Raw genomic sequence first — 23163 nt, 5'->3', positions numbered from 1 at the left:
TCACAGAAGAAATAACTCAAATGGTATCTTCTTTTGTAAAATATTTAACACAACATTATTGGCTGGTATTCACAATTGGTTATCATTTAAAATATAAAACTATAGAGTATAATATGACATAGAGACTATTCTTTCCTTATTCTAAGTCATCCAGATCAAAGTGACACAGACACAACACAAGTGTGGACACATAATGAAACCCCTGCTCTTGGTCAACAGACCTCAGCAGGAATAATGACTTGTATCCTCTAGGCCACATTATGCAGCTTGTGCACCATATATTATATCTATGACAGGATCATGCATTACGACCATTAGAAGATCACGCTGGTCATGTTCTTGTAAATGACAAGTTCTTATGGTTAGTTAAAGTAGTACATGATGGACTGCAAAATGGAGTCTGGTTCTTCAGCTGTGACTGTTATTAGATCACTGGCTTGAAAATCAATAGTTACATCATTGCCCTCACTTTTCATACTGTCTCTTTTCATTTTCCAACTAGTTTTACCTTGTTTCTTTCAAACCGCATGTGACAGGGTTGTGTGGAATAACACCAAATCAATGGGCTTGCATGGGGCTCTGCTTTGCATATGATGGAATGGGACTGTTCCAAATCCACTTACTGTCTGAAGCCCTGCTCTTCATTGTTAATCATTTCAATGACCATTTGAATGGCCGTTTCTGGACGTCTGTGCTAGAATAGACACAACTTAAGCAGAATTACTGAAAACAAAATTTGCACATTCATTGGGAGAGAAATATGACTTTGGTTGCAAACAACATGCACTTGTAAACACACTGGCCACCTACTATTCTCACTTCAGAAATAGTAATGACCACTGAACTGAATTCGCTGAAGTGAATACAAAAAACATCTCTATATTCAGCTCTATCCAACAAATACAGAGAACTTTAACAAATCAGTATCTTTTCTCAATAACAACAGTGTATGAGCCGATCTTCAAAGAATTTGCACACTGTTTTCTGATATACTTCAATTTACAGTAGCTGTAAAGACATCTAATAGCCTGAATATGCTGGGGATTGTCTGATCTCAGAAGCAAAGCAGGCTCAGGACTGGTCAGCATTTGGAGGGGAGACCACCTAGGGCCACCAGGTTTCTGTGAGAAGTGCTGGACAAAGTGGCGGCTCTCTGTCTACCTTACGGTCGACAAAAGTTAAAGAATTTCATGTACGTTACATTCTAAATATAGAATTATGTGACAATAATGGAACTTTTACCTTTATCATATTTCCAGACATCAACTGTGGCCCATAACCCTTCTCCCAAGCATTGTTAGATCGGATCACTCTTCATCTAGACGATATTGAATTTGTGCCCTTAACTCTTTCACGTGCGCCAACCGAACTCCAATATATGAATCCACTGCACGTGCACCAACCAAAGACTCGTGGATGTGCGCACAGGGATCAAGATGGCTGTGCCCAGCCTATGGTCCCCAACTAATAAAGTAAGTACACACATTTTGGCCCTTACATGCCCTATATCCCTGTTATAGTTTGTCAAATACAACATAACCTGCGTACATTTTATATTTTTTCTTATATATTTTCTTTAAAATTCAGTTGCATGCGTGAATGGACATAAGTCACAGAGGTTAAGTCGGGAGTACCTGTACACACATTGAACCAGAGGATCAAAAAAAGTACTAGGAAATTGACATCTTAATTTCACATCAAAGCTCTCTAATTACTGAATAGTGAGTTAATTTGTACAAGAAAACAATGAAAGCAATGGTCTGAACCTGAGAAGTTGTGGGATTGTCCCTCCAGTACTATAAAGGTACCATGTGCTCTTTGTTCTCTATCCTTTATCCTTTGCCAGCTTGGGACCACCCTGCTTCACTCCAGGCCTAGAAATGTGGAAGGGATGCTAGAGAATCTGTTGGTAAGATGTGCACTGTTAAAAGGGTTGGGAGCATTTAATTAGGGTCCATTGGTGCTTCATGTTGTACACCTAACCATGATTTTTTTTTTTAACCTTTTTCATTACTGTTGTGAGTGAGGAAACAGGTTTAGTAGGTCTCAAAGGCAAGGACTCTGGACACAGTTTTGGTGGGGAAGGATTTTATTTACAGAAGGCAACTGATGCAGGGCACACACACGCACACACACACACACACACACACACACACACACACACACACACACACACACACACACAATGAACTGCTACATACAATGATTAGGAAAAATTGCTACGATGCCCTACCACCCCTTGGCTCAGTGCAGGCATGGCTCTATGCTACAAGGGACACTAATTAAACACTCCCAATCCTTTTAACAGTGCATATCTTGCCAAGTTTCTCCAGCACCCTTCCACATTTCTAGGCCTGGAGTGAAGCAGGGTGGTCCCAAGCTGGCAAAGAGGGAGAACAAAGAGTTCATGGCACCTTTATAGTACTGGAGGGACAAGCCCATATCATTTACTGGGGGCCAATAGCTCAGTACTGTTTTGGTCACCAAATTATAGGAAAGATATAAACAAAATAGAGAGAGTGCAGAGAAGGTTCACGAGAATGTTGACAGGATTTCAGGGTCTGAGTTACAGGGAAAGGTTGTGCAGACTGGGGCTTTTTTCTCTGGAGCGTAGAAGATTGAGAAGGGACTTGATAGAGGTGTTTAAGATTTTAAAAGGGACAGACAGAGTAAATGTGGATAGGCTTTTTCAATTAAGAAAGGGGGAGATTCAAACTAGAGGACATGGTTTAAGATTGAAGGGGGAAAATTATAAGGGGAACATGAGGGGAAATTTCTTTACGCAGAGGGTGGTGGGGATGTGGAATGAGCTTCCGGCAGACGTGGTCGAGGCGGGATCATTGGTTACATTTAAGGAAAGACTGGATCGTTACATGGATAGGAGGGGACTAGAGGGGTATGGACCGAGTGCTGGTCAGTGGGACTAGGAGGGTGGGGATTTGCTACGGCATGGACTAGTAGGGCTGAACTGGCCTGTTCTGTGCTGTAAGTGGTTATATGGATATATGGTTTTAGTGGCAGGAGGGTTAATCTAATTACAACAGCCAATGGCCCAAGGCCAAGTACAGGCAGGCTGGAGTGTGCTGTCCAGGTAATTTACATGGACCCAATGGCAATGTGTGAACTAATGGGTGGGGCAGAACTGAACCTTGATTGGCAGCTGGTGTGTCCTCTGACAAAGTCACATGACAGCCACAACCCTTCCTAATATAATGTTTAACAATGTTGAACGTGAATCTTTCTTTCTGTCTGTATCCTTAATTCTGATTATTGGAACCTAAGCCATCCTAACCAGAAGTGGACAAATTATTACTTAAATACTCAATATACTTGATGAATGCTGGGTTCGATACACAACTGACAGGGAGTCCAACTTCCCAAAGCTGCTGTCCCCAAACTTGAGCTAACTTGAACTCAGCTGAACTTTAACAGATATTTTACTGGATCCCTTCTGTGGTGACATAGGGGTCCTAGGATTCTTAATGAATTTGATGTTTCACATGTTCTATCCAAGCCAATAGAATTGTATTATAGAGCAGTCCAGTATGAAAACAGGCCCTTAAGCAGAACATGCTCATCTAAGATGATCCCATTTTCCTACATTAGGGCCATATCCTGCAATTTTTTAAAATCAATATACTTGTCAATATACTTGTATTTCAATCTTCACAGTTCTACCATTTTCTCTGAGAGCGTATTCAGCATACCCACCATCTTCTGTTTAAAAAGTTACCTCCATGGCCCCTTTTAAATAATTCTCCTCCTCACTTTTAGCCAGGGGTTCTCAACCTTTTTCTTTCCACTCATGTACCACTTTAAATAATCCCTAGGCCATCGGTGTTCTGTGATTAGTAAGGGATTGTTTAAAGTGGGATATGGGTGAGAAGAGAAGGTTGAGAATCACTGCTCTAGACCCAATTGTTACTGAAATATTTTGCTTGAGAAAAATGGTCTTTGGCCCATTTCCTGCACATAACAAGTCAAATAGGTACAATTAAAAAGTGGTTTTCAAACTTTTTCTTTCCAGCCACAAATCACCTTAAGCAATCCCTTACTAATCACAGAGCACTGATGGCATAGGGAATACTTAAAATGGGATGTAAGTGAAAAGAAAAAGGTTGAGAACTACTGTTTTAAATGTTCTATGTTACGAGCCCAGAGGACCCCAAAACCCAGCAGCAATAGATATTCAACAAGACAAATGGTTACTTTAAACAAAAGTTGCTTTTAATTATCTTAAAACACAAAAACAGGACCAAACTTTAACTTACTTAACCTAACTTAACCCCCTTCTAATTCTAAGCGCAAGTGTATATAATGTGTGTTTAAGTTCAGACAAGTTCTTTGATTCACAGTCCAATCTCACTTCTCACTCCTCCAAATTCACTGGTTGCAGACAATTCTTATACTGTGCACAGAATTTAACAATTATGAATTCCACCAGGCTTTGGTTCTTGACAGGTAAATGGTTACTCCTCAGGAAGGTGCTTGTCAGTTTTCAGAGAGAGATTTGTTGTTCCTGGGCAAAACTGGTCCCTTTTAATCAGCCACGTCAGTGTCTTGCTAAAGAAACATGCCCCATCAGGGTTCTCCAGATGATAACCTCTTTCTTTCACATCACCTCAGAATTCCTTTTTGTTTCTCTTATTTCAAGTGAAACATTAGGCAGCCAGGCATCTCCTCTTGTATGGACCACAAGGGCTTTGACCAGGCTGAACTAAGCACTCACAACCCATCTTCCAAATGAGGTTTTGCCACAAGCTTTCCAGCTTGTCCTGTTCCAGTCCCAGCTGCTGCTGCTGACTGTAGCACTGTAGAACCGAATTCTTTCCCTCTCTCTCTCTCTCACTCAGAGGAAAGCCTGTTTTACTCTCTCTGCTTGCAAAACCACATGACCCTCCTAGAACAACAATCTCCACTCAGACAGCCTACGGCTCCTAACCTACTTCTTCGAGTTCTTCCATCTGCGGCTTTTCAAAACAACAATCCATTAGTGAAGTCCCTTGGACACTCCCCAAAGCTTTTGCAAAGGCCTTCAGAGCCGGCCTGACTGGTTTGAGCAGAGCTCTGGCATTTTAAATGAAATCTGTTTTGAAGTGTTTATATGTGACCTACACTAAAAAAACCTCCCATATTTTATCTCCAAGAATTATGTATATATATTATATATACAATACAAACACTACATATTCTGTTACATCTAATGCTTAAAGAAAGCTTATCGATCATTTGATTTTGTTTCGAACCACTACAATTAACCAGATAGCAATGAATGAGATAAGATGGTGAATTTATAAGCTCCAATTCAAAGGCTAATCCAATGCCAAGGGAATTGTGGATGATTCTCCTAAATGAGGCCCCTCTTAGTGATGTTACTTAGTGGGGAGCCTCCTGTTCATCTCAGTCACACATGAATGTATGTTCTCCTTTTACCGAAGGTAAAGAAGAATTGTTTACAAAAGTAGAATTGAGTAACATACCAAAAAGCGTCTTTGGTCCCAGAGCTTTTAGTGACACTGAATGAAAGGAGCTTTCCTTTCCTTGGTGACAATACAATAAAGAAAGCCCATATGCAAAGATCATGGAAACATGAGGACAGTGGAGTAAGCTACAATGGGAGAATAATTGGTGGATGACCAATATCTATTTTGGTTGTGGACTTCCGTCAAGGTGTAAGTGTTGTCGGAACCTTTTTGCACAAGAAAAAACCCACATAATTGGAGAGCAAACAAAGATTATCTGAATCTGGATGCGGTTCTGTGGTTTGTTGGGGAAGTGTGGCGAACTGGGTGAGGAGGGAGAGTTGAGGATTGGGTCACCTGTCAGCGACTGGCGGTGATAGGGTCTATGATCACCAGGTGATCTTCTGTTGGGTGGTGTGGTAATAGGGTGAAGGCTTAAGGAGTCTGGCTGGATGATTGAGGGTGGAGCAGGTTGTTGGAAAGCCATTCTTTTCAATGAAAGGAGTTGAGATGACATAGATTTAGAAGATGAATATGTAATTCAAGTTCAGGTTGATTTCCAAATCTACCAAGATGCAGAATTTGTTTTGGAGCAGACCAGAAGACATCTCATATGTAGTGCAACAAGTGTGAAAGTGCAGAGTTAGAGAAAGAGAGAGAGAGAGAGAGAGAGAGAGAGAGAGAGAGAGAGAGAGAGAGAGAGAGAGAGAGAGAGAGCGAGAGAGAGACAGAGAGAGGGAGACATTGGTTGATACTGAGAAAAGGCAGCATGGGAGTTCACTCAGGAGTTCCATAACAGTGGGAAAGAAGCTGCCTTGAATCTGGTGGTGGATGATTGCATACTCATGGGTGACGGTGAAGAGAATGTGGCTGGGATGGGATGAGTCTTTCAATGTTTGCTGTTTTTCCAAGGCAATAGGAGTTATGGATGGAGGAAAGGGAGGTATGTGTGATGGCTATGTTTTCAACTCTCTGCTGTTTCTTGTAGTCTTTGTTGGAGCTGCTCTTGTACCCCAGCAGTGATGCAGACTGATATGATGATTTAAATGGTGTACCTGTACAATTTGTTAAGGGATGACATCAGATATCAGATTGATTGTCGGAGTACACACATGACATCACATATAACCCTGAGATTCTTTTTCAAATACAAAGACAAGACATGCCAAATCTCCTCAGGCTTCTGAGACACTGGTCTGCTTTCTTGACATTGTTTGGCCAGGACATGCCAGTGGAGATTTTTACCCAGAGGAATTTAAACGTGTCTACTATCTCCACCTCAGCACCATTGAGTGAGCTAAGCCTCTCTTCCAGAAGTCTAGAACCAGCTCTTTTGGTCTTATTGACATAGAGGGAGAAGTTGCTGCCCTGCCATCAAGTCACTGGTTCTCTTCAGTACTCTGCAGGGTCGTTGTTCGAGCTGCCGACTATGACTGTATTGTTATTCCCAAATTTATCTATGGACCTGTAATTGCCCACACTGTAGTGGGCGTTCAGGGAATACAGTCGAGGACCGAGTATTGTCGTTAAAATGAGCTATGAACATGATGTTGAGATGGCAAATAAATACGTCTGCTCGTGGAGGCCTCCCATAACTGACTGAGCTATAAAACATTGCTTGTATCATAACTACCCATCGACAGAAATTATATGGATCAGCATGACCCAGTTCCTCTGAATTACCCTTTAAATGCACTCCAGGTAACATCCAGTTTTGTTAGTGTTAGACTAAAAAAGGAAGTGTTCACTAATCAAAATTCTAGAAATAGGAATTTATGGCAAAAGTCAGTAAGTTAAAAGCCTGGATTGTATCAAGGGTCGTGAAATACAGCATACAGTATTTGAAAGGATCAAAGCTCTTTTACACTCCCTCCAGTACTATTATTCTTAGAAAACAGCTTGCGGCAGAGTTTCCTTAGAAGGACTTCCTTATTTTTTGGTTTCACTTTGTTTGTGTGTTATTATGAGTGTATAATAAAGAACTGCATTTCCCAGTAGGCAATGTGCATGGTTGGCGAGAGAACAAAAAGTAAACTACATTGGAAGTCAAGTGCTTTGTTGGTTCAAGCAGCTCGAAAAATAAAGTTGTTTAATTGTTAAAAAACATGCAAGGTTGTTCTTCCTCAAGGAACAAGCATAACATAGTGTCAGAAGTGTGTGAATAAATAAGAATAGTTCATAAGCATGGATAAGTTGAGTCCTCCCACATCGATGCAGTTTACCAGCAATCTAATCGATCATTGGAAATGTTTCAAACAACAATTCAACATTTATTTAGAGGTTGATGGAGCGGGAGAGAATTATGAAAAACGGAAAGCGTCTATAACATCCTTGGACATCTATAACAGTTTTCACATTGATGAGACAGATTTCACATTGGACACCCTGATGACAAAATTTGAGGAGTATTTTGTTCCAAGTAAAAATGTCACATTTGAGAGATTCAAGTTTTTCTCCTGCGACCAGAAACAAGGTATAAGCTTCAACCAATACTTAGCCGAGCTTCACATACTAAGTAAGTCCTGTGAATTCAGAGATTGAAAAACCCACTCATTAGCGACAGAATAGTTTGTGGATTCCCAGATAATGGGCTTGGAGAAAGACTGTTGCTTGAAAAAGATTTGAGTCAGGAAAAGGCTGTGAATATGTGTAGGGCAGCAGAGACCACACGAGCACAAGCTAAGGAGCTGCACGGGATAGACACAACAGGGAAGGAGCTTCATGGGATAGACACAACAGGAAAGGAGCTCATGGGATAGACACAACAGGGAAAGAGCTTCATGGGATAGACAAAACAGGAAAGGAGCTTCATGGGATAGACCCAACAGGGAAGGAGCTTCATGGGATAGACACAACAGGGAAGGAGCTGCACATGTTAGACACAACAGGGCATGTGGTGAAAACAGAGTTTCCCAAAGCAACAGCAAAACAAAGTGGTAAACTCAAACAGGAAATGCAGAAGGTGCAGAGGACAACGTATTCCAACGAGGAATTCTTTGTGGATTCACTACAGACAGCTGCTGCTGGTGGTAAAACGGAATGTAGATAAACTAGTTATGTAGACATAGTATTGCGCTTTTTAAATTTTTTTTAAATGGAAAAGAATAGTAAAGAACTACATTTCCCAGTAGGCATTGCACATGATGTCTGCGGGGAACAAAAAAGTATAAAATGATGGAAGTCAAGGGCATTGTTGGTTGAAACAGCTCAAAAAATAAAGTTATTTAAGCATTAAACTCAGTAGTGAAGAGTGTCCAGAACCTCAAATTCCTGGGTATCAAGATCTCCGAGGATCTCTCCTGGAACCTCCATGTTGATGCAATCATAAAGAAGGCTCGCCAATGGCTGAGGAGATGGCTGAGGAGGTTCAGTATGTTACTGAAGACTCACGTAAACTTGTACAGGTGTACAGTGGAGAGCATTCTGGCTGGTGGCATCACTGCCTGGTATGGAGGCACCAACTCTCAGGACAAGAATAAACTCCAGAGGGTTGTTAACTCGGCCTGCAACATCACAGGCACCAGACTCCATCAAGGACATCTACATGAGGCAGTGTCTTAAAAAAGCAGCTTCTATCCTCAAAGACCCCCCCTTCCACTACCCTCTTCACTCTGCTACCATCAGGGAAAAGGTACAGGAGCCTAAAGACAAGTACTCAATGGCACAAGGACACCTTCATCCCCACTGCCATCAGATTCCTGAATGATGACTGAACCAAAGACACGGCCTGACATTTTGTGCACTTTTATTTTTGTTTTTTATAGTAAAGTTGTAAGATGATTGCTCTAAGATGTTGGCACAAAAATCAAATTGCATGACAATAAATCCTGTTTTTGATTCTGATTCTAAAACCACGCAAGGTTGTTTTCTTAAAAGACGTCTGAAAAGCAGATACTTAATTGCTCTAAAGTTTTCGATCATGAATAAAACAGAAAAAATCGCTTTATTTATATGTCATTACTTTGATTGTCAGCTAGAAGGTTATTGAAAAATGAAGCTAAATATGAAGGAGTTTACTATAAGATTTACATTACATTTGGTATACAATGTGTGGCAATACACCACTGTATACTGTTACTTGGTTACTGGCACTGTGACTTCTTTTCTTTGGCTTGGCTTCGCGGACGAAGATTTATGGAGGGGTAATGTCCTCGTCAGCTGCAGCTCGTTTGTGGCTGACAAGTCCGATGCGGGACAGGCAGACACAGTTGCAGCGGTTGCAAGGGAAAATTGGTTGGTTGGGGTTGGGTGTTGGGTTTTTTCTCCTTTGTCTTTTGTCAGTGAGGTGGGCTTTGCGGTCTTCTTCAAAGGAGGTTGCTGCCCGCCGAACTGTGAGGCGCCAAGATGCACGGTTTGAGGCGATATCAGCCCACTGGCGGTGGTCAATGTGGCAGGCATCACCGCCAGTGGGCTGATATCGCCTCAAAACTGGCACTGTGAAAATGTATGGTTAATATATATGGCTGGCCCCGCCTTCCCTCAGTGACTCCACCCCCTGGAATCTCTCAGTACGAGTCCTGGGATCAGGTAAGAACAAGAGCATGGTCCAGGTCTTATGATACTAAAAACCTGTCGTCCTGCAACTCCAGCCTTTTGGCATTATTGATAGTTTATCACAAGGTATGGGTGAGGTTTAACATTATGTTTCAATGTTCCTTAATCAAATTCTCTCCCCAGAAGAAATAATGTACATTAGTTGAATTTTGCTCAAATAAAGATTTTTGTTTGGCTCAGCCAGAAGTCCTCAACCCCGCATTTTCAATCAGTCGCACTGTGCACAGTAAAGTGCATGTTATTTGACCGGATCCTCACACAAAAGGATCAAAAATAGGTTTTTGTAATTACATTTTGATTACTCTTTGGCTTGGCTTCGCGGACGAAGATTTATGGAGGGGGTAAGAAGTCCACGTCAGCTGCAGGCTCGTTTGTGGCTGACAAGTCCGATGCGGGACAGGCAGACACGATTGCAGCGGTTGCAAGGGAAAATTGGTTGGTTGGGGTTGGGTGTTGGGTTTTTCCTCCTTTGCCTTTTGTCAGTGAGGTGGGCTCTGCGGTCTTCTTCAAAGGAGGTTGCTGCCTGCCAAACTGTGAGGCGCCAAGATGCACGGTTTGAGGCGTTATCAGCCCACTGGCGGTGGTCAATGTGGCAGGCACCAAGAGATTTCTTTAGGCAGTCCTTGTACCTTTTCTTTGGTGCACCTCTGTCACGGTGGCCAGTGGAGAGCTCGCCATATAACACGATCTTGGGAAGGCGATGGTCCTCCATTCTGGAGACGTGACCCATCCAGCGCAGCTGGATCTTCAGCAGCGTGGACTCGATGCTGTCGACCTCTGCCATCTCGAGTACTTCGACGTTAGGTGTGTAAGCGCTCCAATGGATGTTGAGGATGGAGCGGAGACAACGCTGGTGGAAGCGTTCTAGGAGCCGTAGGTGATGCCGGTAGAGGACCCATGATTCGGAGCCGAACAGGAGTGTGGGTATGACAACAGCTCTGTATACGCTTATCTTTGTGAGGTTTTTCAGTTGGTTGTTTTTCCAGACTCTTTTGTGTAGTCTTCCAAAGGCGCTATTTGCCTTGGCGAGTCTGTTGTCTATCTCATTGTCGATCCTTGCATCTGATGAAATGGTGCAGCCGAGATAGGTAAACTGGTTGACCGTTTTGAGTTTTGTGTGCCCGATGGAGATGTGGGGGGGCTGGTAGTCATGGTGGGGAGCTGGCTGATGGAGGACCTCAGTTTTCTTCAGGCTGACTTCCAGGCCAAACATTTTGGCAGTTTCCGCAAAGCAGGACGTCAAGCGCTGAAGAGCTGGCTCTGAATGGGCAACTAAAGCGGCATCATCTGCAAAGAGTAGTTCACGGACAAGTTTCTCTTGTGTCTTGGTGTGAGCTTGCAGGCGCCTCAAATTGAAGAAACTGCCATCCGTGCGGTACCGGATGTAAACAGCGCCTTCATTGTTGGGGTCTTTCATGGCTTGGTTCAGCATCATGCTGAAGAAGATTGAAAAGAGGGTTGGTGCGAGAACACAGCCTTGCTTCACGCCATTGTTAATGGAGAAGGGTTCAGAGAGCTCATTGCTGTATCTGACCCGATCTTGTTGGTTTTCGTGCAGTTGGATAATCATGTTGAGGAACATTTTGATTACTGCTTAATCAATAAAAACACTATCATCTTTATTTTGTGAAATTATGACTAAAATGTGTGATTAAAAAAAAATTCCTGCTTGGTTTGTTAAAACTTATACAATGTGATTCACTGCTCACTGTTTCTGGATGCCAAAGGCTGCAGTGATCCTATTGACAGCAATTGAGAGCCTTAAAGGGGATGTCTGTTCAAGTGTTCCCCTACTCGCAATGGTCCTAATTACGGTTTTTCAAAGTTACAATGGTTCGAATCCGTACTCTCAATTTCGGATTCCGATTGGTTCCCGTGTTTGTGATATGCGGTACGCTACTCTCTTGTGATGCTGGGCGATGGCAGCGCCGAGTGAGAATATCATACAGCATTCTTCAAGCCAGTGTGTTTTTAGCTGTGCACGTTAGTGCTTTTTTCCAGTGTGGAACAAAGGCATTCAAAATTTAAATATAAAAACTGGTAATTATTTCTCGACTTACGATTTTTCGGCATGATGGTGTGGTGATATGGTTGCGTGTACTGGATGGCCCACTTTCCTGGTGACATCCTTTCCTTGACTCCTCCCTGGTCTCCCCCACGTGACCCAGGCCATAAAGGTCGAGTCCCCTCTCACTCTCATTTTCCATAGCCTGGACACAGGCCAGTAGTCACTTGTATAATAAAGCCTATCGTTCCCCTCAGTCTTTGTCTCCGTAATTATTGAGGCAACTGGTAGCGGCCAACAGATGGGCTTGCCGGAACGTGAACCCATTGTAAGTCGAGGAGCACTTGTACCACTGAGATGGCTGGATCTTTAAGGGCAGCTTTATATTGACACAAGCAGTGTGTACCATTGTTTCAACACTCTCTGCAAAATTAGGGCCAATTGTGTGACAATTAAAGCAGTAAAAAGTGGGAGATCGTGAGAGTTTATTTTTTGAACAATAAATGGTATCTCGTGATAATTTTAAAAATGGAGTGATCAGTTTTGCTCATACACATCCAGTCAAAGTTACATCCCAAATGCAAATGAACCCTCCTATGTTGACATGAGATGCCCTTTATGTTCTATTACCCACAATGCTATAGGTCAGTAAGGATGCAGCTCAATTAGTTTGGACTATGATTTATCCTGCTTGCTAAGCACTTTTGGCCAGTAAGCATGGCAGGGTTGCACAATTAGATCAAAAGATCAATCCTAATGTACCATTTTCTCCTGACCTCACTGCTGTAATAAAGTGACTACTATTCCCATAGGTCCTACTCCAAACCCATGTACTGATATTTCTAAATTAGCTGACTCTATGACCTTGCTAGTAATTGCATTAGTTTATCAATGTTCGACACAATTTAAAGCTCTCGGATATGTAGTGTGGTGTTTATCTCTCAACAGCTCAAAAGAGACAGGGATGAAGTATCACTATTCACAAGATTACCAGGCAAAGAAACCACTGGGTGTTTCCATAACACGAAAAGAACAACATTATTTTACTTCCATGAGGGAGCTTCTGATCCAAATTTTGTGGGGCTGAATCTTTTTCAGATTATGACTAACTTTGCATTATATATGAATGACATTTGCATTTTGTGGATAATATATTGCAATGCTGTATAACACTTTAAATTACATTTATATATTGCATCTTTTTGTACTGCTAAATATTTCCTGATGATTAATTTGTTCATCAGTTTCATATTTCACATACTTTTGGACTACAATTGTTTGGACTTAACATATACAGTGTTACCAATGAGGATTTTACTCATAGCTCTCAAAGTAAATGTTCATTTGATAGCTGCTTAAACCCGATCCTGCTCTTTCAAGAAATATATCATTGTCGTCAAGAAATGCCAAGTGAAGTAGGACAGGAATCTTTTAATGGATGGCTATTTTCAAAATTTTTCCAACCTATTAAATTTTCATTTTGGGATCAGGCAACTTGACTGGGATTAACAATAATTTCATTGTTAGCAAATCACCAGAACCCCATGTGGTCAATTATCATGTCAATATTGCAAGGTCCTTGAAGTAACAGGGATGAATTCGTTTTCAAGTGAACAGATCCATGGAAAGCAGTAATATCTGCCGTTTCTGTTCTCCTGAATTTGCCGGTGAATTTTGAATTGATACGTTGTCTTACGTTATGGCAGTGAGCATATTTCAAAATTGGTTGCTTGGCTGTAAGCTCGTTGGGTTGTTTGAAGAGGAAGGAAAGTCTTGGATCTTTCATAGCCCTTATGTTCAAAAAGGTAAACATTTTTGAATCACAGGATTTGATGTAATATCAGTAATTTAGAAATCTATTCCCTGCACATAATCGGGAATATAAACTTTGGAATTCTTCTCATTGGCTTCCACAAAATACTGTGTCAGCTCTGCAAATATTACTTCAAGTTAAAGCCAGCCAGGATCTATTTCATTTGTAAATGCTGAATGGAACAGATCCTGGCTGATTTCAGTTTGCGTGTGAAACTCCTTTGCTTCACATGAAAACTAATTCATTTCTGTTATTTTGCATCCCCACAGTCTCTTGCAAGAACTTGATATTATAAACCACTTGAAGTTCTCTGGAATAAAGGTCACTCCAGCCTATCAGGTCTCTCACTACAACTCAAGCCCTCCAGTTCTGGCTACATCCTGTTGAATCTCCTCTGTATCCCTTCTAACATTGAGATCTTTTTTATTGATGGGCAACCAGAACTGCACACAGTACTCACCAAAGCCTTGTACAACTGTATCATGTGGCCTCAACTTTTGCAGTCAATGAAGGAAAGTATGGCAAATTTCATCACCCCCCGGGCCACCTGTCTCATGGAATTGCTCCTGCACTCTGCTCTCTGTTTTACAACTCTTTCTGGGGCCTTGCTATTTTCTACACTTTGATTTGATTTACTTAGCACTCTCTTGAATCTCAACTCTGATACCTGGTTCCCATGACCAAGTGGGACCTAGTTAAAAGCTTTGCTCAAGTTCATATGGAGATCCTCTTGGTCATCTCTTGAAAAAGCTCTGTCGGATTTGTTAGTTTCAGTCTCCCATGCACAAAGAATTGCTGACTACCTTTATTCACTTACTGCCTATCCAAATGTTGGGAGATCCTGTGCCGCAGAATTCCCACCAGTGACATTTTCACTGGTGACATCAGCCTCACTAGCCTGTAGTTCGCTAGCTTGTTCTCGCTGCCCTTTTAAAACAGTGGCAGAACAGTAGCCACCTTCCCGTCTTCCAGTCTTCCAGTCTTCTGGCACTTCATCAGGGCCAAAGATGATGTCAATCATGATGTTAACTATATGTGTGATATATAGATATATATATTTTATATACACACACATGCACATGCACACACACTCATTCATGCACACAACATGCACATACATACACACACATGCATATATATATATATATATATATATAAAATAGCTTATATGTGCAATTTGTATGCACATATAAATACACATTTAGAGAATAGTTTAGAATCTACTTCAGATATAAGATTTCAGATGTTGTGAGTGTCATTTATGACTCACTTTCTTACTTTGTAATTTCATCTCAATATAATTAAATTGTTTGGCTCATATCTTTTCTATGTTTTTTTTCTACCTTTGTTTTTCTTTAAATATTAATTATATAAAGCACCTGGCAATGCTATTAGGCAGCTCTTTCAGTTTTTTCCAGTTTCTTCTTTTTATTACTTTCTTTTCTTGTTCATTCTTTTTTTCTTTCTTTTTGTTATTTTATATATATGATTTATGGATATGATTTACAACTTATGTATGTTTTTGTGATACTGAATGTTTTATCAATTTGGTATATTTACCCATATCATTTTATAGAATTAAATTATCTGTATAATTTCTGTATTAGAAATCAAGAAAAATATTTGAAAAAGAAAAAGAAACAACTGTATATATTTATGTATGAAAGTGTGTTTGTGAGAATGTGTGAGTGTGAGAGTGTATGTATGAATGTGTGTGAGAGTGATTTAGAGTTTACAAGAATGTGTGAGAGTGTGCAAAAAATGTGTGAGTGTGTGTGAGTGAGTGTGTGAGAGTGTTTCAGAGTGTGAGTGAATGTGTGTGTGGGTTAGTGTGTATGTGAGTGAGTGTGTGAGTGAGTGTGTGAGTGAGTGTGGGTGAAAGAGTGTGTGAGTGAGAGAGTGTGAGTATGTGTGAGTGTGTGTGTGGGTGAATGTGTGTGTGAGTGAGTATGTGTCTGAGTGGGTGAGCGAGTGTGTGTGAAAGAGTGTGTGAGTGTTTGTGAGTGAGAGTGTGTGAGAGTATGTGTTTGTGTATGTGAGTGAGTGTGTAAGAGTTTGTGAGTGATAGTGTATGAGTTTGTGTGAGTGTGTGTTTGAGTGTGTGTGAGAGAGTGTGTGTAAGAGTGTGAGTGAGTGTTTGAGTGAGTGTGAGTGTGTGTGAATGTGTGGGAGAGTGTGTGAGAATGAGTGTATGAAAGTATGGGTAACTGAGAATGTGTGAGTGTATGTGTGGGTGTGAGTGAGAGTGAGTGAGTGTGTGAGAGTGTGAGTGTGTGAGTGTGTGTTTCAGAGTATGAATGAGTGTGTGTGTGAGTAAGTGTGTGTGAAAGAGTGTGTGAGTGAGAGAGTGTGAGTGTATGTGTGTGTGGGTGAGTGTGTTTGTGAGAGAGTGTGTGTCTGAGTGTGTGAGTGAGTGTATGTGTCAAAGAGTGTGTGAAAGAGTGTGAGTGGGAGTGTGTGAGTGTGTGTTTCAGAGTATGATTGTGTGTGTTTTGAGTGTGTGAATGAGTGTGTGAGTGAGAGTATGTGAGTTTGTGAGAGTGTTTGTGAGTGCATATGTGTGTAAAAAAATGAGTGTGTGAGTGAGAGTGGGTTAGTGAGAGTGTGTGTGAGTGTGTTTGGGCGTGCAAGTGAGAGTGTGTGTGAAAGAGTGCATGTAAGAGTTTGTGAGTGAGAGTGTATGAGTCTGTGTGAGTGTGTTTGAGTGTGTGAGTGAGTGTGTGAGTGAGTGTTTGTGAGTGTGTGTTTCAGAATGTGAGTGTGTGAGAATGTGCATTTGAGTGAGTGTGTGTGAATGTGTAATTGAGTGTGTGTGTGAGTGTGTGTTTCAGAGTATGAGTGAGTGTGTGTGAGTGTGTGTGAAATAGTGTGTGAGTGAGAGAGAGTGTGTGGGTGAGTGTGTGAGTGAGTGTGTGTCTGAGTGTGTGAGTGAGTGTGTTTAAGAGTGTGTGAGTGTGAGTGTGTGAGTGTGTGTTTCAGAGTATGAGTGTGTGTGTCTTTTTTGAGTGTATGAGTGAGAGTATGTGAGTGTGTGAGAGTGTGTGAGTGTGAGTATGTGTGTGAAAGAGTGTGTGTTAGAGTGTGAGTGGGTTAGTGAGAGTGTGTGTTAGTTTGTTTGAGTGTGCACGTGAGAGTGTGTGTGAGTTGTTTGAGTGTGTAAGTGAGAGTGTGTGTGAAAGAGTGTGTGTAAGATTGTGTGTGTGTGTTTGCATGTGTGAGTGAGTGTGTGTTTAAGAGTGTGTGAGTGAGTGTATGTGAGTGTGCATTTCAAAGTGTGAGTGTGTGTGAGTAAATGTGTGTTTGTGTGTGAGTGTGCATTTGAGTGAGTGAGTGTGTGAGTATGTGTGTGTGAGTGAGTGTGTGTGAATGTGTGTTTCAGAATGTGAGTGTGTGCAAGCGAGTGAGTGTGTAACAGAGTGTGAGCATGTGTGAGCGTGTGAGTGTGTGTATTGTGAAAGAGTGCATGTGTGAGAGTGTTTGAGTGAGTGAGTGTGTTTCAGAGTGAGTGTGTTGAGTGAGTGTGTTTGAGTATGTGAGTGAGTGTGTGTAAGAATATGTGAGTGAATGTGTGTTTCAGAGTGTGAATGATTGTGTGTATGAGTGTGCAAGCGAGTGAATGTGTGTATCAGAATGTGAGCATGTGTGAGTGTGTGTTTGTGAAAGAGTGCACGTGTGAGAGTGTTTGAGTGAGTGAGTGTGTGTTTCAGAGTGTAAGTGCGTGTTTGGATGAGTGAGTGTGTGTGTGAGAGTATGAGTGTGTGTGGGTGTGTGTGAGTGAGTATGTATGTGAAAGAGTATGTGTAAGAGTGTGTGAGTGGGTTAGTGATTGTGTTTGAGTGTGTAAGTGAGAGTGTGTGAAAGAGTGTGTAAGATTGTGTGAGTGTGTGTTTGTGTATGTGTGAGTAAGTGTGTAAGAGTTTGTGAGTGAGAGTGTGTGATGGTGAGTTTCAAAGTGTGTGTGTGAATGAGTATGTGTTTATGTGTGTGTTTAAGAGTGTGTGAGTGAGTGTGTGTGTGTTTGTTTCAGCGTGTGAGTGTGTGATAATGAGTGTGTGTGAGTATGTTTGAGTGAGTGTGTGTGTAAGAGTGCATGTGTGAGAGTGTTTGAGTGAGTGAGTGTGTTTGAGTGTGTGAGAGTGTGTGTGAGTATGTGTGAAAGAGTATGTGTAAGAGTGTGTGAGTGGGTTAGTGAGAGAGTGTGTGAGTGTGTTTGAGTGAGAGTGTGTGTTTGCATGAGTGAGTGTGTGTGAGAATGTGAGTGTGAGTGAGTGTGTGAGAGTTTGTTTGAATGTGTGAGTGTGTGAGAATGTGTGTGAAAGAGTATGTGTCAGAGTGTATGAGTGGGTTAGTGAGAGTGTGTGTGAGTGTGTTTGAGTGCATAATTGAGAGTGTGTGAAAGAGTGTGTAAGATTGTGTGAGTGTGTGTTTGCATGTGTGAATGTGCGTTTGTGTATGTGAGTGAGTGTGTAAGAGTTTGCGAGTGAGAGTGTATGAGTGTGTGAGTGAGAGTTGATTTGACTGTGTGAGTGAATGTGAATGTATGTTGAGTGTGTGAATGGGGGTGTGAGTTTGTGTTTGAGTGTCTGAGTGTGTGTGTGTGTGAAAGAGTGTGTAATAGTGTGTGTTTTAATGTGTGATAAGTGTGTGTGTCTGAGAATGTGTGAGTGAGAGAGTGGGTGAAATAGTGTGTGAGTGTGTATGCGTGAGTGTGTGTAAGATTGTGCAAGTGAGTGTGTGGGAGAGTGTGTGAGAAAGAGTGTGTGAAAGTGTGTGTAAGTGAGAGTGTGTGAGCATGTCTGTGGGTGAGTGTGTGTTTCAGGGTGTGAGCATGTGTGAGTGTGTAAGTGAATGTTTGTGAGTGTGTGCAAGTGAGTGTGTGTGAGTGAGTATGTGTGTGAAAGAATGAGTGAGTGTGTGTTTCAGAGTGTGCATGTGAATGAGTGCGAGAGTGTGTGTGATTGTGTGTTCCAGAGTGTGAGTGTCTGTGAGTGTGTATGAGTGAGTGTCTTTGAGTGTGTGAGTGAGTGTGTGTGTCAAAGAATGTGTGAGTGAGAGTGTGAAAATGTGTGCAAGAGTGAATGTGTTTCAGAGTGTGTGAGTGAGTGTGTGAAAGAGTGTGTTCCAGAGTGTGAGTGTCTGTGAGTGTGTATGAGTGAGTGTCTTTGAGTGTGTGAGTGAGTGTGTGTGTCAAAGAATGTGTGAGTGAGAGTGTGCAAATGTGTGCAAGAGTGAATGTGTTTCAGAGTGTGTGCGTGAGTGTGTGAAAGAGTGTGTTTCAGAGTGTGAGTGTGTGCGAGTGAGTGTGTGATTGTATGTTTCAGAGTGGGTGAGTGAGAGTGTGTGAGTGTGTATGAGTGTAAATGAGTGAGTGTATGAGTGAGAGTGTGTGTAGGAATGTATGAGTGTGCAAGTGAGTGTGTGTTTGAGTGTGTGTGTGAATGTGTGGGAGAGAGTGTGTGAGTGTGTGTTTCAGATTGTGAGTGAGAGTGTGTGAATGAGTGTGTGTGTGAAAGAAAGTGTGCGAGAGTGTGTTTCAGAGTGTGAGTTTGTGTGAGTTTGTGTGTGTGTGGGTGAGTGTGTTTGTTAGTGTGTGAGTGAGAGTGTTTTTCAGAGTGTGAGAGTGAGTTTGTGTTTGGGTGTGTGAGTGAGATTGTGTTTGAACGAGTGTGTGTAGGAGTGTATGAGTGAGTGAGTGAGTGAGTGAATGGGTGAAATAGTGTGTGAATGAGTGTGTGTGAGTATGTGGGGGAGTGTGTGAAAAAGAGTGTGTGGGTGAGTGTGTGTCTTAGTCTATGAGTGAGAGTGTGTTTCAGAATGTGAGTGTGTGAATGAGTTTGTGTTAGGTTGTGTGAGTGAGAGTGTGTTTGAATGTGTGTGTGAAAGAGTGTGTTAGTGAGTGTGTGTGAGTTTGTGTATGAGTGTGTGAGTGAGTGTGTGTTTGAGTGTGTGAATGAGTGTGTGAAAGAGTGTGTAATAGTGTGTGTTTGATTGTGTGAGTGTATGTGAGAAAGTGTGAGTGTAAGAGTGTGCAAGTGAGTGTGTGGAAGAATGCATGAGAAAGTGTGTGAGTGAGAGATTGTTTCAGGGTGTGAATGTGTGTATGAGTGAGATTCTCTGAGTGTGTATGAGTGAGAGTGGGTTTGAGTTTGTGAGTGGGTTGAGTGTGTGAGTGTGGGTGTGAGGTGTGTGAGTGAGTGAGTGTGCGTGTGAAAGAATGCATGTAAGCATGTGTGAGTGTGTGTTTCAGAGTGTGAAAGTGTGAGTGAGTTTGTGTTTGGGTGTGTGAATGAGAGTGTGTTTGAATGAGTGTGTTTAGGAGTGTGTGAGTGAATGTGTGTGATTATGTATATGAGTGTATGTGTGAGTGACTGTGTGAAAGAGTGTGTGAGAAAGAGTGTGTGAAAGTGTGTGCAAGTGAGTGTGTGTTTCAGAGTGTGAGTGTGTGTGTGTGTGAGTGTGTGAAAGATTGTGTGAGAGTGTGTTTCAGAGTTTGAGCATGTGTGAATGTGTGTGTGTTGTTGAGTGTGTGCATTAGTGTGATGTGTTTGTATGTGAAACTGAGTGTGTGTAAGAGTGTGTGAGTGAGTGTGTATGAGTGAGTGTGTGTGTGAGTGTGTTTTTCAGAATGTGAGCATGTGCGAGTTATTGTGGGTGAGTGTGTGTTTGAGTGAGTGTGTGTAAGATTGTGTGAGTGAGAATGTGTGTATGTGAGTGTGTGTTTCAGAGTGTGAGTGTGTGTGAAATAGTGTGTGTATAAGTTTGTGAGTATGTGTGAGTGAGTGTTTGAGCGAGTGAGTGTCTGTGTAAGAGAGTGTGAGTGAGTGTGCATGTGAAAATGTGTGTGTAAGAATGTGTGAGTGAGAGTATGTGAGTGTGTATTTCAGAGTGTGAGAGTGCCTGAGTTTGTGTGTGTGTGGGTTAGTGTATAAGTGAGAGTATGTTTCAGAGTGTAAGAGTGTGTGAGTGAGTTTGTGTTTGGGTGTGTGAGTGAGTGTGTGTTTGAACGAGTGTGTGTGTGTGAGTGAGTTTGTGTGAGTGTGTGAGATTGTCTGTTTCAGAGTGGGTGACTGAGAGTGTGTGAGTGTGTTTCAGAGTGTGTGTGTGAGTGTAAATGAGTGAGTGTGTTTGAGTGTGAGTTTGAGTGTGTGTATAAGTGTGTGAGTGAGGGAGTCTGTGTGTGAAAGAATGTGCAATAGTGTGTGTTCGATTGTGTGTGTGTGAAACTGTGCAAGTGAGTGTGTGTGAGTTTGTGTAAGATTGTGTGAGCGAGAGTGTGTGATTCAAGAGTTTGAGCATGTGTAAGTGTGTGAGTAGAGTGTGTCAGTGTGTGTTTGAGTGTGTGAATGAGTGTGTGTAAGAGTTTGTGAGTGATTGTGTGTGAGTGTGTGCCTCAGTGTGTGAGTGTGTGCCTCAGTGTGTGAGTGTGTGCCTCAGTGTGTGAGTGTGTGTGTGAAAGTGTGTGTATGAGTGTGAGTGTGTGAGTGTGTTCTTTAGAGTGTTAGTGTTTGTGAGGGTATGCGAGCATGTGTTTGAGAGTGTGTGTTTGAGTTTGTGAATGAGTGTGGGTGAGTGTGTGTGTGCTTGAGTGTGTGTGAGTGTATGTGAGCGAGAGTGTGTGTTTTTTTAGAGTGTGAGTGTGTGAAAGTGTGTGGGAGTGAGTTTATGTGAGTGAGAATGTATGAATGTGTGCTTCAGAGCGTGAGATTGTGTGAGTGTGTGTTTGTGAGTGAAGGTGTGTAAGTGAGTGTTTGAGTGTGTGTGTGAAAGAGTGTGTAAGAGTGTGCAAGTGAGTGTGTGTGAGTGTTTGTAAGAGTCAGTGAATGAGCGTGTGCTTGTGTGTGTGAGTGAGTGTGTATGAATGTGTGTTTCAGATTGTGAGTGTGTGTGTGAGTGTGTGTGTTAAAGAGTGTGAGAGTGAAAGTGTGTGTAAGCATGTGTTTCAGAGTGTGTGTTTGAGTGTGTGATTATGCATGTGAGTGTGTGTGATTCAGTGTGTGAGTGAGTGTGTGGGAAAGAGTGTGTTTAAGAGTGTGTGAGTGAGTGTGCGTGAGTATTTGTGTGCGTGTGAGTGTGTGTTTGTGAAAGAGTGTGTGAGTGATTATGTGTAAGTGTGTGTTTGTGTATGAAAGTGAGTGTGTGTAAGAGTGTGAGTGTGTGTTTCAGAGTGTGAGCATATGCGAGTGAGTGTGTGTTTGAATGAGTGTGTGTAAGATTGTGTGAATGAGAGTATGTGTGTATGTGAGTGTGTGTTTCAGAATGTGAGCATGTGAGAGAGAGAGAGTGTGTGAGAGTGTGTGTGAGAGAGTGTGTGTGAGTGTGAGTGAGTGTGTGTGAGAATGTGTGAATGTGTGTTTCAGAGTGTGAGCATGTGTGAGTGTGTGTGTTAGTGTGCTTTGAGTGTGAGTGTGTGAAAGAGTGTTTTGATGAGTGTGTGTTTCAGAGTGTGAGCGTGTGTAAGTGAGTGTGCATTAAATAGTGTGTGTGATTGAGTGCGTGTGAGTGAGTGTGAAAGAGTGTGCGACTGTTTGTGTGAAAGAGTGTTTGTGTGAGTGTGTGTGTGAAAGAGTATGTGATTGAGTGTGCATTTCAGAGTGTGAGCATGTGTGAGTGAGTGTGTGTGAAATAATGTGTGTGATTGAGTGTGTGTGAGTGTGTGCATGAAAGAGTGTGTGTAAGAGTGTGTGAGTGTGTGTTTCAGATTGTGAGTGTGTGTTTGAGTGTGTGTGAGAGTGTGTGTAAGATGTGTATGAGATGATTGTGTGTGTGTGTGTGTGTGTGTGTGTGTGTGTGTGTGTGTGTGTGTGTGTGTGAGTATTGAATTAGCCCGATGAATTTAAACATTTTAAATGATTTTCTAAATTTTCTCAGTTATTCATAAACAGTTTTAAAGGTATGAATGTCCTCGAATAAAACTTGAATATTTCAAGCATTCAAATTCTTTGATAGCTTCAACAGCTGGTATGCCTGATAGCTCAGCTTAGTTAGCTGTCAATGACTCTCCGTGGTCAGATTTAATGGTTCTGTTTGGATCCACAAGGGTTAAAGTGGCTTTATTCAGGAAGCTGCTACTCAAAGTAATGGGTGGCGATGGGTGAATGAGGGCAGCTTACTGCTCAGAGGAAATTTCATCCCGATAGTCGTCAGCACTGAATTCTGTGCAATACGCCATGTCCCCCCTTGCTTTGTCCAGTGGCCCCCTTTTGTCCAGTGACCCCCCCTTGCTTTGTCAAGTTGCTTTGTCCAGTTGTTTTGTCCTCTGTGCCATGTCCCACTTGCTTTGTCCAATGGCCCCCCTTGCTTTGTTCAATTGCCTTGTCCAGTGTGCCTTG

General features: G+C 42.0%; 1 long non-coding RNA gene across 1 annotated transcript in view; it reads left to right on the top strand.

Moving 5' to 3' along the window:
* LOC138739003 (uncharacterized) overlaps positions 1 to 23163 on the top strand; it is a 138932-nt gene that overhangs the window by 70711 nt on the left and 45058 nt on the right. Inside the window, exon 3 of the long non-coding RNA XR_011341945.1 lies at positions 1260 to 1472. This is a non-coding gene — a long non-coding RNA (uncharacterized lncRNA). The remainder of the gene's footprint in view (positions 1 to 1259; positions 1473 to 23163) is intronic.

Source organism: Narcine bancroftii, chromosome 7, assembly GCF_036971445.1.
Source record: "Narcine bancroftii isolate sNarBan1 chromosome 7, sNarBan1.hap1, whole genome shotgun sequence".
In the NCBI taxonomy this organism is placed as follows: Eukaryota; Metazoa; Chordata; class Chondrichthyes; order Torpediniformes; family Narcinidae; genus Narcine; species Narcine bancroftii.
Note: the sequence above shows the minus strand (reverse complement) of the source record. Positions and strands in the feature narration are given on the sequence as shown.